Source organism: Peromyscus maniculatus, chromosome X (assembly GCF_049852395.1).
Source record: "Peromyscus maniculatus bairdii isolate BWxNUB_F1_BW_parent chromosome X, HU_Pman_BW_mat_3.1, whole genome shotgun sequence".
Classification (NCBI taxonomy): Eukaryota; Metazoa; Chordata; class Mammalia; order Rodentia; family Cricetidae; genus Peromyscus; species Peromyscus maniculatus.
This window is the reverse complement of record NC_134875.1, coordinates 81,724,198-81,739,597: the sequence shown is the minus strand read 5'-3', so window position 1 is coordinate 81,739,597 and position 15,400 is coordinate 81,724,198.

The following is a 15,400-nucleotide window of genomic DNA, read 5'->3' as shown; positions in this document are numbered from 1 at the left end:
GAGTCCAACAGTGGCCATCTGCATGCAGGAGAAGCAAATGATCAGGTTTCCAATCCAGGAGGAAAAGTAGAAGACTTTCATGGTCCCAATTCAATGCTGAATGGTTAGAAGTTCTCAGATGAGACACTGGTACTGAGTCCATCTTAAAGGGCCAAGAAACTTGAGTTCTTAGATTCTGGATACAGTTCCTTCTAAGATATAATGTAAAACTATCACAAATTGACTTTGAACTTACAGTTGTCTTGCCCCAGTCTTCCAAGTGCTGGTATTACAGGTGTATGACCTCATAATTAGCATTTTAGTTGACTTTTTACATAAAGTCAATTCAATGGACAGCTGATAATCTTTTCAATAACTGGTGATGGAATAAATGGATATCTGTATAGGAGAAAGGTATTTTGATCAATACCATATATTATAAACACACAAAAATGAATTACTCAGTAATATAAATTAGTAAGTGGGAGGCTTGAAATGTAGCTCAGTGGTAGAACATTACTAGTATGCACAAGGCCCTGAGTTCTCTCCCCAGCACTGTAAAAACAAAAATAAAACAAAATAGGAGCTAGACTTTCAGGAAGACGGAGCAAGAACTCAGATTATCTCTCCTTCCAGTTTGTTCCATTAAACTGCTGTATAGTATTCTCTGGCATATACTTCAATTTTCTTATTTTGTGATGTGTAAATATTATTCTGATAAAGATGAAGGGGGTTGCATTTGGCATTAAACAAAGGGCCTTGTGAACATATGTCTGCTAGTGTAACAGGCCCCAGAGACTACCTGTTTTGCTTGCATTAATGGATCAACTAAATGGGCGTCTTCTGAGTTATTTGCTCTGTAGGAGACCCCACTCCCTTGCATCCTTATGTAGGTTATAGCACAGGTGTTCATCTGTAATGGAGAGGAGGGTAGGACCCACCTAACTCTAGATTCTGAGCTTTCCCATGTGCAGCAAGCTGTCCCCACTCTCATTCCCTTCTTGGTTGGTATAGCTGGAGTTTTCTCCAGTCCACCCAGCTCCTGTAGCTGCTCAGACCCAAGTAAACACAGAAAGACTTATATTACTTATAAACTGAATGGCCGTGGCAGGCTTCTTGCTAGCTAGATCTTACATCTTCAGTTAACCCATTTCTATAAATCTATACCTTGTCACGTGGCTCGTGGCTTGCCGGTATCTTTACATCTTACTCCTTATGGCGGCAGCATCTGGCAGTGTCTCCTGACTCAGCCTTCCACTTTCTAGAATTCTCCTCTCTCTTTATCCTGCCTACACTATACTATATACTACTGGCCAATCAGCATTTTATTTATCAATCAATCAGAGCAACACCTTCACAGCATACAGAAAGACATTCCCAGCACTTCCCATTTTCTTTTTTTCAAAAGGGAAGGTTTTAACTTTAACATAGTAAAATTACAAATAACAAAATAATTATCAAGCAAGAATTATAGTTATAATATCTAGTCTATTTGTATTTGGCAAAATTATAGAAGATATCCTATCTATTCTATATTTGTGAGTCTAAGGTTTCATATCTAGCTTATCTTTTATCATAACTGAGGAAATTATAACTATCTAGTCTTCAACTACATCAAAGACCCCAGAAGGATATAATATTACCTGAGAAACAGGAGAAGGATGCAAGCAACTTTTGGGAGTCTTGCAGGGTAGACAGAGACAGCTGGCAGCCTGGACAGTCATCCAAAGTTCCTTTGTAAAGTTGGGGCATCTGTCTTCAGTGCACAGGCCTAGAATCTCTCAGTCACTTCTTTCTGTGTCCTGTAGAATGTCTGGCAGTTTCCTCTGCGAAGTAGGAACCTGAAGGACCATTTTACCAAGCAAAGTTCAGTGGTCACCTTCCTATGGGTCCTGCATGTCCAGTCGATCAAGTAGTCCAGGTAAGAACAGTTTCTTGCCCAAATGGCTATTTTTGCAAAGAAGAAGATAAACTCCATATAGAGTGTCTTCAATGCCCATCCTCCTTTCTGAAGTAAATCGGTGCTGCCAGGAGCAGACATGTCTCACTGTCCAGAAAGTCTAAATTTTTTAAAACATTTTAAATGCCATATTCTGTAGGTCTTTGAAGTCTTTGAAGATTACCTAATTGAATTATATCTATCTATACCTGGAGAACTTAACATGACTATAAGTTTGACTATCATAGAAAACTAATTATTAATTATCCATTACAATCTAAATGAGTTAAATAAACATAAGACATTTCTAAACAAGTTGTTGCTCTTTAAAAGTAGGTTTATTAATCTACCCTTTCATCCTATATGTCTACACTATCCCCTTTTCTTCTTTAGAAAGAGATTGCATTTATAATCAGCCTGCTTTAAATAAAAATATTGGTTTTTCTGTTTTTTTTTCTGTCCCATACCAGAGGGCTCTTCTGATATGGGACAGAAGAATCTCTCAACCTTTTTTTTCAATATGTTTGAGTTTAGAGAAGGAGTGAGCCAATTCCATCTCTAAAGCCAGCTTGGTATATTTGGGAATTTGGGTATAGCTTCTCATACTACTTCCTGCTGGATGAGGGTGCTGTATTCTTATGGATACATAAAGAAAAATTTATGATTATGGAGTAGTCCGTGAGGCTGTATTGTCTGAGCCAGTAGCTTTGAAACCATTCTGGATGTTGGATCATCTGGGCCATGGTGTCATTGGAGACCTTTCAGGGGGTCTTGGCTTGTCAAACCTGATGTATCTTAATCTGGAACAAATCCATAGCCTCTTGCTTCCTGTGGAAACAAAAACAGAACCTCCTTTCCAAAACAACATAAACTTACATCCAAATTTTGAAGTCGTTACATTTAAAATATACATATTGGCTTAACTCAACAGTTTTTTACAATCAAATGTCTGTCTTCAGTTAAAAATCCCAAAGATAACACAATCCAGATTCTCTGTGTAATATCCATCTTTACGTGGCTTACTTTTTATATTACCTTTACTGTCTCTTTAAAGACTTTATTTTTTAAACTATTTCTTTATATAACTTTATATATATAAATATATATATATAAATATATATATATAAATATATATATTTCTTTTTCTCTCTCTTTGAAGCCTACATACATTTTTATACACATTGTAAACTATTTTATCTGAATCTGTCTTATTGTGAACCTATTGCTTTAAACTGCAACATTTCTAGGCCTGAAAAGGCAGCCATGGCTGCTGGCTCTGCCCACCTCAGCTTTCCAACATGGCGGTGGTACATTTACCGCCAGCTCTGGATCTGAGAGCCACGTGTACCATCAACTCTCAGAAGCAGTGGGTCTATGCTTCTATCAAAGAACCCCCCCCCCCTTTTTATGTACTAGCAAATGCTAAATCCACCGCACACCATGGTGTACAGCTTACAGAAACCTTTGTGTAACTTGGTGGGAATAGGTCAAACCTACATGCCATGAACCCACCATAGAGTAGCTCAAGCCTGCATGTTGTGGTATCTTGCCACCCACATGAGACATGTTTTTGGCTCCATTTAGAATTGTTTATTAAATATTCTCAGGTTTCAGGTGGAAACTCAAGCTGTTGAGTGCTATTTGTAGCTGGAGTTATCTCCATTCCCGCCCAGGCCCACAGCCACTCAGACCCAAATAAACACACAGATGCCTATATTATTTAAACTGTTTGGCCTAATTGCTCAAGCTTTTTGTTATCTAATTCTTACATCTTAAATTGACCCATTTCTATAAATCTATACCTTGCCATGTGGCTCATGGCTTACCGGTATCTTTACATCTTACTGATGGTAATACGGTGATGGTTGGTCACAGACCACAGCAGAACCCAATATTAATTTTTAGAGCTTTATTGGAGGGAAAGGGGGGAGAAAGAGAGCCAGGCCTGGGGGAGGGAGCAGAGTGAGGACAGAGAGAGGAAACACAGGAAAGAAAGAGGGGTGGGGATCTGTGTCCAGTGGGGACTGCATGACCATGCAGCAGGTATGTACCTGCCTGCACCTCCTGATGATGTAAGACGTTAGACCTAAGCTGCGCATGTACAGAATCCTAACATTCCAAACCTTTTGCTTATTATAAAAAAGGGAGTGAATAGGAATAGAAGCATTGTTTCTCCCAGAAAACCTGCTTCCATCTGACTTGGTGGGTGTCGGTTGGCTCTTGGGAGGGGGTAAGGAAGGGGGCCTTCTGAGGTAGACAGGCGTTCTGGGATGGTGGGCTGTCCTGCTGCCCTGGAGCTGTCCATCCCTCTTGGCGTGGCACCCTGGCTGCTTTTGTGTCTGACAGGATGCTGGTGAGACAGGAAAAGCCTGAAGTAGATCCGACCTGTCCAGATGGATTTAAGCTGGTTTCTGGAGCTTGGGAAAAATGTTGAACATGTTAAAAGCAGACATGAGAAGATTAGTGACCATTTTTGGTGTTTAGTACTCTGCTTGTTTTAGTTAGTGTTAACAGGAGAGACAGAGAGATTGGAACATGTTTTTAAGATTTATCAGAGACAGATTATTTAAGGCACCTGTTTGCTTTACTAGTTTAGCATCCAGGAGACACAGGTGACCAATTCTTGGAAGCATTTAACAGTAATAGGTGGTTATATTAAAGTCTGTTTTTGTAGAGCCCAGATGCTTTGGGGTCTGGGGGTGTAAATGCCTTTTAGCTGTTACAGTTTCTTACTTGATGATCTCTGGACTCCAGTTCTGTGGTGGTCCTGTACCATTGGCTGAGCAGTGAGTTAGAAGAGGGAACTGGGAAGAGAAAATCTTGTGGTGCATGAGAACTTATTCTTTTGGAATTAGGGACAAGGCAGAGATCAGGGCCCTGTCTGTGTGCATGAGGAGGAGAAGCACTGTAACAGGTCTGGAGTGAGGCACATGGAGGGAGCAATGCAATGAAATCTCCTACCTTAGCTGGGAAATCTATTCCCATTAAGTTACCCTGAAAGTGCAATTAAGTCTGGTGAGGTGGGTAAGGCTGTCCTCCCTACCCCAACAACAGGGAAACAAGGAGAACCAGGTCAGTAGCTCTGCTGTCCAGAAGGAAAGACATGGATCTGTTCCATGCTGCATTCTGGGTTCCTGCGAGTGAGCCTGTGACCAAGCCTAGGTCTGCTGGAGGTCTTAGTTTGATGTTCCCATGCCATCTTGGTGCCTGGGGGCAGTCAGTTGACCAGTTGTTTTCTAGGTAGCACTTTCAACAAGGCAATTGATGGCCTGGCAGGGCACTCACTAGCCCATGTGGCCTTTTTCCTCACTTAAAACAGGGACCCAATAGATTTTGTGAGCCAGGGTGTGCCAGCACTTGGCAATTTTGTTCTTGGGCTTTTTATCTCTTCCCTGGTACACCTTGAATGTCACAGATGACACTTTCGTGTGTGGGGTCAGGAGCCTTAATCTCCAGATGCCTATGTCGAGGAGGTAGACCTGCCATGAGGCAGGCTCTAAACTGATCTCTGGCTTAAGAGCCATCCTGATTACTGTAAACTTATTTGCATGGATCCTAGCCTGCTTCCAGACCCATCTGTGCCTCTCACAGCAGCTTGAGAATGAGGGGAGGAGCTAAGGTGAGTTAGGGTGAGAGTCAGCAGAAGTGGCCCGCACAACACTAGAGAGCCTGCCTATTTGTTCAGGAGTTAAGGTGAGGTGGGTTAAAGCACGCCCACTGCCGGAGAGTGGAAAGTGGAAGTCAGACAGAAGTGATTGCACGTGGCAGGGGGCTCTAGGGAGAGGGAGAAGGATTCAGAGCTTCAGTAGAATGCTTGGGGATAAAGTAAGTCTTTTCATTTGCCGTCCGCTTGCAGAAGTTCCTGTGAAGCCATTATGAGGCCAAATTTACTTTTGTCCCATTGCTGCTTCTGAGAGAGAAAAATAAAAAGTTAAAATAACAAAACAGGATCCTAGGCTCCTATCTCAAGCATCCCTGAGGTAGAGGAAGGATCTATGAATCAGCACAAGTTATTCTAGCCTTTGTTAAGAGAGGAGTAAGAGCTGGGAGCCTACACAGCATGTGGACCACCTGGTGGTCCGACAGCATCCTGTACTTCATCAAGATAGAATGTGTCCTTGCCTGCGCAGTCAGAGGACCTCCCCACCCTGGGAGGTCTGGCTTGAATAATATACCTCAGGGTGCAGAGCTGCGGGAAGGGACTTACCAATCGCACATGTGATGGAGATGCAGCAGTGGTGAGATGCAGCGGTTTCAGGACACGGTGGCAGGATGCAGTTACAACCATGGTCGTGCAAGCACAGTCCCAATGCAGTACTGTGGTAGACAGTCGCAGGCCCTCAATATAGGGTTCCCACGACATTCAGCCCTGGACGCTGAGTGTGCAGAACTTCCTATCTGAGATCCCAGTCCACGACACCAATGATGGTAATACGGTGCTGGTTGGTCAGTGGAAAAGTCACAGGTCATGGCAGAACCCAATGTTAGTTTTTAAAGCTTTATTGGACAGAAAGGGGGAAGAAAGAGAGCCAGGCCTGGGGGAGGAAGCAGAGCAGGAACAGAGAGAGGAAACACAGGAAAGAGAGAGGGGTGGGAGTCTGCATCTGGCTTTTTAAGGTGGGGACTATGTATGTACCTGCCCGTGTCCCCTGATAATGTAAGACTTTAGACCCAAGCTGCACATGTACAGAATCCTAACACTTATTCCTCATGGTGACAGCAGCAGGCAGTGTCTCCTGACTCAGACTTCCACTTCCCAGAATTCTCCTCTCTCCTTATCCCACCTACACTATACTTCCTGCCTGGCTACTGGCCAATCAGTGTTTTACTTATCAATCAATCAGCATACAGAAAGATATTCCCAGCAGGCTCCACTGTAGTTGGAACTTCAGCCCTAATTGTAGGGGATAACAACTTTAAGGAGCTTAGCACTCAAGTAAACATAGATCTAGGCCATCTGGAAAGTTCTGTTTCCCATCTGGAAGCTCAGATAGACTTCTTAGTGGAGGTTGTTCTTCAGAATTGAAGAGGTCTAGACCTTCTCTTCATGAAGTAAGGGAGTCTCTGAATGCTACTGGGAGATACATGGTGCTCCTGTGCCAACCACCCAGGAGTAATTAGAGAAAGTTTGCCATGGTCAGAAATAATCTTAAGGAGAGAGAAAAGAGATGCTAAGAATCTGATAACTATCACCAATCCTTTTTCTCCTGGTCCCCCTGGTTAACTGTTCTATGTATGGCAATTGCTGGGCCATTAATCCTTTTGCTCCTTTAGGGCCCTGCTTGCTCAATTGCCTACTCAACTATGTACAACAGTAAATTCTGTTAAATTGTTAGTACTGAGGGTGTGCTACAACTAAATCCCTGCCTCATGATGAGTCCACAATTTGACTCATGCCCATAGAACCAGTGGGGGAATGTAACAGGCTCTCAGGCCTTAGCACAACTGACACCATGTTAGAGACACCATTCTAACCTAAGAACCTGAGTAGCCCCCAAAACTTACCAAATGAGAACAAAGACCTAATCCATCACAGTCCATAGTTCTAAGAAAGTGTCTAAATGTACTAACCTTGTTTTCTTGGCTTCTACAGCTCTGCTTACAGCTAACTGTTCTTGCTAATTGAAGTGTGTCAAACCAGGATATGGTTTTTTTTGCATAAAATGTTGGTGACTACCCTAATTGCCATCATAGAACCTACATCCAGTAACTGATGGAAGCACATACAGAGATCCACAGCCAAGCACTGAGCTCCCAGAGTTTAGTTGAAGAGAGGGAGGAGGGATCACAGGAGCAAGGGGGCCAAGATCATGATGGGGAAAATCAGAAACAGCCGACAGGAGCTAGTGGGAGCCTTTAACTTTCCTGGACTCTGGACTGACAGCTGGGGAACATGCTTGGGACAAACTAGGCCCTCTGAATGTGGGTGACAGTTATGTGGCTTGATCTGTTTGTGGGGTCCCTGGCAGTAGGATCAGGATCTATCCTTGGTGCATGAACTGGCTTTCTGAAGTCCATTCCCTATGGTGGGATGCCTTGCTCAGCCTTGATGCAGAGGGGAGGGGCTTGGACCTGCCTCAACTTGATATGCCAGACTTTGTTGACTCTCCAAGGGAGGTTTTACCCTCTCTGAGGAGTAGATGGGGCATGAGGTAAGGGGTAGTAGGAGGGAGGACAGGGAAGAGGGGAGGGAGGAGGAACTGTGGTTGGTTTATAAAGTGAAAAAAATTTAAATAAAAAGTCAAGAATGGCGAGACTAATGGCTGTATGATTTAGACAAGTTCCCTGTGCTGCCACTGGCCACTGAGAGTAAATAATTTTCTATTTGGCTTTAAGTGTGTCCCGTGTTCTCTGATGGAATTACCTTCAACACCACTATACTGAAATATATATACACATTAGGATGGATGAATCTTAAAATCTTTGTGCTGAGTGCAAGAAAATAGAAATAAAACAGCATGTATTGTATATACTTACTAAAATTCTAGGAAGGACAAAGTTACCAACAGTGACAAAAACAGACCTAAGGCAGGAGCTTTGCCATAGACACGAAATAACTTTATTTTCCTATACTGGGGATTGAACCCAGGGTCCTGCACTTGCTAGGCAAGTAAGTATTCCACCATTAGTCACATCACTGGCATGAAGTAACATTCTGGAGTGATACATTCTGTATTTTGGTGGGTGGTGGTGGTGGTTCCAGTATGTGTATTTTCAGTGCTCTTTGAGTTGTAGACATAAAATGAAATTTAAAAATTGATTAACAAAACAGTCAGAGCAGCTCATATCACTAGGCCCCTTCCTTGAAAAGTAGGCAGTTTATTTTACTCTTCACTCATGAGAATTGGGCTGCTTAATTTCATTTGATGAAAGACTAAAAGTTCTGCTGAACAATTCTGAGGCTGCCCCAAGATCTCTGTCTTTTAGGATAGGACCACACAAGCACCATCAGTTGCCCTTCTTACTGATTTGACAAAATATCTTATGTAGACAACTTAGAGAAGCACATTTCAGATGTATTAGTCCATGTATTAGTTACTTTTCTATTGCTGTGATGAAACACAATGTTCAAATAAGGGGTTTATTTGGCTTAAGGTCCCAGAGTGAAGGCATGACAATAGAAAACAGGAATCATGGCAGCAGCAGGAAGTTGAGGACTCACATCTTGAACTGTAAGCATGAAACAGAGATATCAAACTTGAAATGGCATGAGGATTTGAAACCTCAAAGCCCACTTCCAGTGACATACTTCCTCTAACAAGGCCTCATTTCCTAAGCCTACCCAAATACCACCACCAACTAGGGACCAAGCATTCAAATGATAGAGACTGTGGGGAACATTCTCATTCAAACCACCACAGTCCATGAGGGTGGGGATGGTATGGTGGAGCAGTTCACATCATGCTATCCAGGAAACCAAGAATAAGGAACACAGAGACAGTAGTGAGAGGAAGAAATGGCCTTCAAGGACATGGCTCTAGTGACCTGTTTCCTCCAATTCAGCTATATTTCCTACCTTTCACCACTTTCCACTAATACCATCATATTATGTATCCATCAAGGGATTTATCCATTCATTAGGCAAGAGCCCTCTTGATATAATTGTCTCGGGAGATGAACTCACAGAGGTGTACTTTACTAATCTGCTATGCATTTTGTAATCCAATCCAGCTGACAATGAAGATTAACCTCATATAAGCTAATTTATTCTTTACCCACCACAAGGATCTGTAATATTTCTGTGCGGTTCCAGGGCTGAAATCCAGGCTTCTCACATGCAGACACCTCCAGCCGGAAGCTTCAATTTGGCAACTCTGATATCAAGTGAAAGTCAAGTCATGTTCCTCAGAACAAATGATGGCAAATTCAACTTTCTTACTCATATGTATCAAAGTGTTCTCCTTTCCAGAGGGTGTCTATGTAGCGCAAGCTGACTTCAAACTTATGATCCTCCTGCTTCAGCCTTCTGAGTAGCAGGGATTACTACTTTATGCTCTGATATTATCAGCACCCTATATCCTACCAGTGTCTGAGCATCTTTTCACCAACTTATTTAGGACTGTATTTTGCTCTCAGAACACATAGGTCACCTAAAAACACTTCTATGTTAACCTATTCACTGAGAAACAACATATCAAGTCTGAATGATGCTAAAATAGAATCAAATAACTAGTTTTTTAAAAAGAGAATCTAACATTTGGGATTGTAGCTGATTGTTTTAGAAGTAATAAAAAATTAGGGGCATACTGAGATAAAATGTGAATTAAATATATTTTATAGCATGTACAGTTTGTATTTAATAAAAATACATACTATATTGAGGTATAGTGGTGCATGCCTTTCATCCTAGCACTCAGAAGGTAGAGCTTTGTGAGTTCAAGGCTAACTTGGTCTATATAGTAAGTTCTAGGCCAAGTAGAGCTGCCTAATGAGATTTTATTTTAAAAACACAAACAAATTAACAAAATGTGTAATATGTACATACATTACATATAATGTGTTATTTGTCATGATGTATGTCATTATTTATAGTAAAATTTCAATATTGACCATTGTCATCTAAGGGCTGTGTCTTTGATATTTCTTTCTCTCCCTCTCTTTCATCCTCTTCTTTATTTTAAAAGATAAGGTTTCATATATTCTACAGTAGCCTAGAATTAACAGTGTAGCCAAACATCACCTTGATCTTCTGGTCCTTCTGCCTCCATTTCTTGAGTGCTGGGATTACAGGCCTGTGCTACTTTACCATTTTATGAGTTCTTGCAGCCTACATAGGGATCAAACTCTGGACTTTATACATCCTGGTCAAGAGCTCTGCCGTGGGATGTCCTGTATGTTGTAAATAAATAAAACTCTGATTGGCCAGTAGCCAGGCAGGAAGGATAGGGTAGAAGGGACAAGGAGGAGAAGAACTCTGGGAGGTGGAAGGCTGAGGGAGAGAGACAATGCCAGCTGCTGCCAGGAAAAGCGAGATGTAAGGTACCGGTAAGCCACAAGCCATGTGGCAACTTATAGATTAATAGATGTGGGTTAATTTAAGATAGAAGAACTAGATAACAAGAAGCCTGCCACGGCCATACAGTTTGTAAGCAATATAAGTCTCTGTGTGTTTACTCGGTTGGGTCTGAGCGGCTGGGGGACTGGCGGGTGAAAGAGGTTTGTCCTGACTGTGGGCCAGGCAGGACCAGGAAAACTCCAGCTACAGAACTCTACCATTTAGCCTTATCCCCAGCTCCCACCTCCTTACTCTTTTCAACCCCTCTCTCTCCTTACTAATTTTTTGGTTTTCTTTTTTTGAGACTGTCTCACTATTAGCCCAGGCTGGTATAGAATTTGATATGTAGGCAAAATCAGCCTCTAACATACGAATCTTCTATCTCAGATCCTTGAGTGCTGGCATTATGAACATGTGTCACTGTGCCCTACCTATGAATTTTATTTATAAGACAAGAGTGGAAGTACAGAAGAAGAAAATAATCTCTCTTGCTAAATTTAATCTCTTACATTTATGATAATTCTTCTCTTTTTTGTTGCTTTTTTCTGCTTGTCAATGAGATAAAGGGTTGTTATCCTGTCAAATATATTATAGAAAAATTGGCAAGTACAGGAAGGCAAATAAACACACACACACACACACACACACACACACCATCACACACACATACACACACACATACACACACATGCATCACACACACATAAACACACACACACGCATCACACACACATGCATCACACACACACACCATCACACACACACACACACACACACACACACACACACACACACACATGCATCACACACACATAAACACACACTTGACCATTTCTCCCCCAAGTGGCCACAAGAAACAATTACAATAGTGGCAAAGAAAGTCAACCTTATTTCCAGTTGTTGAGAAATTGTCTATTTGCTTCCCCATCTGACATTGACTGATCAGATTGGTAATTAGAAGCTAATATAATTTCCATGTGGATTTCAATCATGTGTGAAGTGGGGAGGGAGGGAGGGAGGGAGGGAGGGAGGGAGGGAGGGAGGGAGGGAGAGAGAGAGAGAGAGAGAGAGAGAGAGAGAGAGAGAGAGAGAGAGAACAGCAAGTGGTCAAGGATTAACAACAGATGAGAAAGTTTCTACAGCAAGTTTGAACTAGAGGCCAGGAAACAATTATTTAGTGCTGGTGGTTACAGGAAGCCCTGCTTCATATGACTTTCAATTCATTATGTGAGCATATCGTAATGGATGTGACTATTTTAGGAATCAGGATGCACTAGCTACTTTTCTTATTGCTCTACCAAATACCTGACAAAAGCCAATGAAGGGAGGATGGGTGTCTTCTGGTTCCAGCTCAGAAGAAGGCAATGCATCAGGGCAGGGAATGCAGAGCGGTGCGAGCAGCTCACAGCGGTTGGCAGCAGACACAGAAAGCTGTTGGCTCACTTCTGGGAGGATCAGGGAGCAAAGTTAGGGGAATTCAAGCATTCAGCAGGCTTTTTCATTTTTCTGTTTTTATTTAGTCTAGGATCCCCGCCCTGGTGATAGTACTGCCCACATTCAGAGGGAACCCTATCCTCTTAGCTAATCCTTTTGGTAAATTTCCTCACAGACACATCCAGAGGAATTCATAACTCATTTATGACTCTTTGTCAGTCAAGTCAAATGGGCTATGAATTTTTGGTGGTAATGACTTGGTATTAAATGTAAGGACTCAGGAATACTCAGTTATGCTTACCTTTATTACCTTTCTAATACCAAGTTCATTCTATTAGTTACTTTTCAATTACTGTGATCAAACATCACAACCAGGGCAACTTAGAAAAGACAGAGTTTAATTGGGTTTGTGGTTCTAATGAGTTACAGTTTATGATGGCCAAGTGGCAGCATGGTCGGTCGCAGGTGGCCGAAGCAGCAGCTGAGAGCCCACATCTAGATCTACTAGCAGGAGGCAGAGAGAGCACACTGGGAGTGACGTGAGTCTTCTGAAACTTCCAAGCAAGCCCCTAGTGACATACTTCTTCCAGCAAGGCCTCCTATCCTACCTATCCTAACCCTCCCCAAACCAACTGGGGATCAAGTATTCAAATACCAAAGACTTATGGGGGACAGCTCATTCAAACCACCACTTTCATAGATGAGGCTTACACAACAAAGTCAAGAATAGGGAGTGTCTGTTACTGTTCTGCTGCTGTGAAGAGACACCATGACCAAGGCAACTTATGATGGAAAACAATGAATTGGGGGTTTGCATACTGTTTCAGTGGGTGAACCCATGACCATCATGATGTGTAGCATGGCAGCAGGTAGGCAGGCATGGTGCTGGAGGTGCTATAGCTGGGAGGTTGCATCTAATTCACAAGCAGGAAGCAGAAAGCTAACTGGGAATGGCACCAGTGACACACCTCCTCCAACCAGGCCACACCTTCTAATCCTTCCCAAACAATTCCACCAACTGGGAACCAGACATTCAAATATCTGAGCCTATGGGGGCTGTTCTCATTCAAACCACCACAGGTAGTAATTAAAGAGCACTTTGATCTGTGTATATTGGTGCACTGCTTTTAATCCCAACACTTGGGAGACAGAGGCAGGAAGATCTCTATGAGTCAAAAGCCAGCCTGGTCTACTTAGTGAGTTCCAGGCCAGCCAAGGCTACATAGTGAGACTGTAGCTGGAAAAAAGCCATTCTGTGGTTGGTGGAATGGATATTCCATTCTGTGGTAGAGTTAGAGATCAGAGGACAACTCAGGACCAAGGTCCAAAAAGGGCTTAATCGTCTCTTCCCAATTGAGCACTGACTTAGTAAGAGCTCTTATGTATCTGAACACATGTGTAAAAGACTCAAAAATAAAGACAGCTAGGAGTCTAGGAGACTATAGCTTAGAGAAGCAGCTGGTCATCTTGCACCCCCACCCAGGGAGCAGAGAATACTTGTGCGCACTCAGCTAGTTACCTCTTTTATTTTGGTCCAGGACCCAAGTGCAGAATGCTAATACCCACTTTTAGGGTGGGTTTTCCCACCTAAATTAACCAAGCCAAGATAATTCCCCAGGTGCATATCTAGAGGTAAATTTAATTTAAATAATCTCCTACAAGTATGCATACAGTCTTGTCTCTTAGGTGAGTCCATATCCTGTCAAGTTGACAGTCAACACTAACCATCACATCTAGAGTCCTTGTGTTAGAGGCTTCATCCTCAGGGTGGCATTGTTGGGAGCCAGTAGAGCCTTGAAGTGGGGCCTTCTAAGATTTCTTACGTTATTGAAGGAACGCCCTTGAAAGAGAGGATCCCAGTCCATCTTCTTCTCTTTGCTGTGTGGGACTTGTTTTCTCTCTACCACGTGCTCTTACCAATACTGCCATGGATTCATTCAAAGCAAATACGGGTACTTGATCATTGACCAGAACTTTAAAAACTATGAACCAAAATGAGCCTTTAAGAGACAGTGAGGGGCATGGTGGTGGTGGCACACTCCTTTAATCTCAGCACTTGGGAGGCAGAGGCAGATTGATATCCAGGTTTGAGGCCAGCCTGGTCTACAGAGTGAGTTCTGGTACAGCCAGGGCTGCACAGAGAAACCCTGTCTTGGAAAAAAAAGAGCCAGTGAGATAGTTCATTCAGTGGTGAAGCCTGATAGCCCAAGCTCAGTCTCCAGATCCCACAGAGTAGAAGGAAAGAACATACTATCACAAGTTTTCCTCTGATGTCCACCTGTGGCATGCACATGCCACTCCTCCTAGCCACACACAAAGTAAAAGAATCAAATGTAAAAAAGCTGAAAATTTAGTTATTTCGAGTGTTTTGTTACAACAAGGCAAAAGTAGCGCAGGAAAATGGTACCAAGCTGCAAGGCTATTGCTAGACAATACCTGACTATGTAGAAGGGCTTTGGGAATTGGTTTGCATGAGGACTTTGGCACTGCAAGACAGAAAAGGCTAGTGATAACAGTTTAACAGGCACGGGCTGGAGAGATGGCTCAGAGATTAAGAGCACTGCTTGTTCTTCCAAAAGTCCTGAGTTCAATTCCCAGCAACCACGTGGTGGCTCACAACCATCTGTAATGAGATTTGGTGCCCTCTTCTGGCCTGCAAACAGAACACTGTATACATGATAAATAAATAAATCATAAAAAAAAGAGTCTAACAGGTGAACCTGATGTAGGTTCTGATAACCAGAATTCTGAATTCTGAATAGTCCAGCCCATGCTAATGTGGACCCTACTTGGAATTGGACTAGAGGCCACCCTTGTCATATGCTACAGCAAACAAACAAACAAACAAACAAACAAACAATATACCTACATTTTATGCCTGCCTTAAAGACTGTGATGAGAGGCCAAGCTTAAAGGTAGTGAGCTAGTGTAACTGGTGGGTGGGATTAGAAAGGCAGCAAAATACACAGGATTCAGTGGGAACATTGCTGGCTTCTTTTACCCATGTTTACAATGAGATTTGGCAATAACAACAATAAAAAAAAACAAAGAAG